A 3,990-nucleotide genomic window follows, 5' to 3' on the forward strand; every position below is an offset into this window, starting at 1 on the left:
CATTGACCTCATCCCGTCAGTTGAGGATGCCTGGTCATTCTTTAAAAGTAACTTCCTCTCCATTTTAGATAAGCATGCTCCGTTCAAAAAATGCAGAACTAAGAACAGATACAGCCCTTGGTTCACTCCAGACCTGACTGCCCTCGACCAGCACAAAAACATCCTGTGGCGGACTGCAATAGCATCGAATAGTCCCCGTGATATGCAACTGTTCAGGGAAGTCAGGAACCAATACACGCAGTCAGTCAGGAAAGCTAAGGCCAGCTTCTTCAGGCAGAAGTTTGCATCCTGTAGCTCCAACTCCAAAAAGTTCTGGGACACTGTGAAGTCCATGGAGAACAAGAGCACCTCCTCCCAGCTGCCCACTGCACTGAGGCTAGGTAACACGGTCACCACCGATAAATCCATGATTATCAAAAACTTCAATAAGCATTTCTCAACGGCTGGCCATGCCTTCCGCCTGGCTACTCCAACCTCGGCCAACAGCTCCGCCCCCCCCGCAGCTCCTCGCCCAAGCCTCTCCAGGTTCTCCTTTACCCAAATCCAGATAGCAGATGTTCTGAAAGAGCTCCTAAACCTGGACCCGTACAAATCAGCTGGGCTTGACAATCTGGACCCTCTATTTCTGAAACTATCCGCCACCATTGTCGCAACCCCTATTACCAGCCTGTTCAACCTCTCTTTCATATCGTCCGAGATCCCCAAGGATTGGAAAGCTGCCGCAGTCATCCCCATCTTCAAAGGGGGAGACACCCTGGACCCAAACTGTTACAGACCTATATCCATCCTGCCCTGCCTATCTAAGGTCTTCGAAAGCCAAGTCAACAAACAGGTCACTGACCATCTCGAATCCCACCGTACCTTCTCCGCTGTGCAATGTGGTTTCCGAGCCGGTCACGGGTGCACCTCAGCCACACTCAAGATACTAAACGATATCATAACCGCCATCGATAAAAGACAGTACTGTGCAGCCGTCTTCATCGACCTTGCCAAGGCCTTCGACTCTGTCAATCACCATATTCTTATCGGCAGACTCAGTAGCCTCGGTTTTTCGGATGACTGCCTTGCCTGGTTTACCAATTACTTTGCAGACAGAGTTCAGTGTGTCAAATCGGAGGGCATGCTGTCCGGTCCTCTGGCAGTCTCTATGGGGGTGCCACAGGGTTCAATTCTCGGGCCGACTCTTTTCTCTGTATATATCAATGATGTTGCTCTTGCTGCGGGCGATTCCCTGATCCACCTCTACGCAGACGACACCATTCTATATACTTTCGGCCCGTCATTGGAAACTGTGCTATCTAACCTCCAAACGAGCTTCAATGCCATACAACACTCCTTCCGTGGCCTCCAACTGCTCTTAAACGCTAGAAAAACCAAATGCATGCTTTTCAACCGATCGCTGCCTGCACCCGCATGCCCGACTAGCATCACCACCCTGGATGGTTCCGACCTTGAATATGTGGACATCTATAAGTACCTAGGTGTCTGGCTAGACTGCAAACTCTCCTTCCAGACTCATATCAAACATCTCCAATCGAAAATCAAATCAAGAGTCGGCTTTCTATTCCGCAACAAAGCCTCCTTCACTCACACTGCCAAGCTTACCCTAGTAAAACTGACTATCCTACCGATCCTCGACTTCGGCGATGTCATCTACAAAATGGCTTCCAACACTCTACTCAGCAAACTGGATGCAGTCTATCACAGTGCTATCCGTTTTGTCACTAAAGCACCTTATACCACCCACCACTGCGACTTGTATGCTCTAGTCGGCTGGCCCTCGCTACATATTCGTCGCCAGACCCACTGGCTCCAGGTCATCTACAAGTCCAAGCTAGGTAAAGCTCCGCCTTATCTCAGTTCACTGGTCACGATGGCAACACCCATCCGTAGCACGTGCTCCAGCAGGTGTATCTCATTGATCATCCCTAAAGCCAACACCTCATTTGGCCGCCTTTCGTTCCAGTACTCTGCTGCCTGTGACTGGAACGAATTGCAAAAATCGTTGAAGTTGGAGACTTTTATCTCCCTCACCAACTTCAAACATCAGCTATCTGAGCAGCTAACCGATCGCTGCAGCTGTACATAGTCTATTGGTAAATAGCCCACCCATTTTCACCTACCTCATCCCCATACTGTTTTATTTATTTACTTTTCTGCTCTTTTGCACACCAATATCTCTACCTGTACATGACCATCTGATCATTTATCACTCCAGTGTTAATCTGCAAAATTGTAATTATTCGCCTACCTCATGCCTTTTGCACACATTGTATATAGACTCCCCCTTTTTTTCTACTGTGTTATTGACTTGTTAATTGTTTACTCCATGTGTAACTCTGTGTTGTCTGTTCACACTGCTATGCTTTATCTTGGCCAGGTCGCAGTTGTAAATGAGAACTTGTTCTCACCTTACCTGGTTAAATAAAGGTGAAATAACTAAATAAATCCCTGAGCTACAGTCTGACTCTAGGCTCCGCCCACTGTGACGCGCAGCAAATGATGAGGAAGCTCATGTCCATCCTCAGACTCAAGTGCCACACCCTCTTCCTGGACTTTAAAGTGAGTCGGGCTCTGCTATTGGCTATGACCACCTGTCAATCAACTGTCTGTCCACTCTCTCCACGGCCTACATGAAATGTGTGACCACAAACAGCCACAGTGAACAAAGGAGAGGGACTTTAGCCTCTCTGTCTGGAAGAAACCCAGATAGACACACCAGCAGACTGATGGTTAACTAGCTAACATACTTTATAGATACTGTAATAAACCTTAGCAGCTATGATATAGTAATGGTCATTTCTCTATGGTTAATGTTTTCCTGGGTTTTATGAATTCATTTCTTGGGGGATTACATTTTCATCTGTAATGGAATCAATCATTTATTTTCTTGTTCAACTTTACTCCAAGAGTGGACACATTCCATTTAATTTCAGCAACCTCTTTTACTTCTACTCAGCGATACTTTCTGTGGTTTTGGGGCATTAGGTTCCATGCCTATGCTCAGAGTTTGCCCTTTGGTCAGAATGTGGACTGAAACCACGCCTACTTCCTCAATCTGATCTGGGACATGTCAGAGTACACCAACCAGCTAGTCAAACTCTGAAACAAAGGCAAGCCCGAGCTTTTTGTTACATAATATAGAACTCTCCATACTTCTGTCGTTTTAGGTTCCATCTCTCTTTCACATCCTCCATCTCTGTCCACTCATTGTCACTGTAGTCTTCATTAGCTAAATGCACTGATAATTAAAGTATCTTTCTCCCTGATGTCCCTTGCCCAGGTCTGTCTTTAGGCTGTGAAAGGCTCTCCATCGTGATTTCACAGTCTACGCCAACTCATCTACAGAGCTCTGTTTGCGTTGCGTTCCAATATTTCAGCTGCACAAATACGTCTCCTTTGAGTGGAACCTAACAGGTGTTCCCTCCAGTATGAGACAGTGGGAACTAATGTTCTGGTTGAATTCACTTCTCAATTCAATTTACACAGTGGCAATGCAGAAGGATTCATAGCCCTTGGCGGTTTTTCTATTTTGTTGCATCGCAACCTATAATTTAAATAGATTTTCATTTGGATTCCATGTAATGGACATACACAAAAAATTACAAATTGGTGAAGTGAAATGAAAGAAATAATTTGTTTCAGAAAATTAAAAATGATTAAAAATGGAAAAGTGGTGCGTGTAAAGTGTATTCACCCCCTTTGCTATGAAGCCCCTAAATAAGATCTGGTACAACCAATTACCTTCAGAAGTCACATAATTAGTTAAATAAAGTCCACCTGTGTGCAATCTAAGTGTCACATGATCTGTCACATGATCTCAGTAAATATACACCTGTTCTGAAAGGCCCCAGAGTCTGCAACATCACCAAGCAAGCGACACCATGAAGACCAAGGAGCTCTCCAAACAGGTCAGAGACAAAGTTGTGTACAGATCAGGGTTGGGTTATAAAAAAATATCAGAAACTATGAACATCCCACGGAGCACCA

Source organism: Oncorhynchus nerka, linkage group LG4 (assembly GCF_034236695.1).
Source record: "Oncorhynchus nerka isolate Pitt River linkage group LG4, Oner_Uvic_2.0, whole genome shotgun sequence".
NCBI classification, from domain to species: Eukaryota; Metazoa; Chordata; class Actinopteri; order Salmoniformes; family Salmonidae; genus Oncorhynchus; species Oncorhynchus nerka.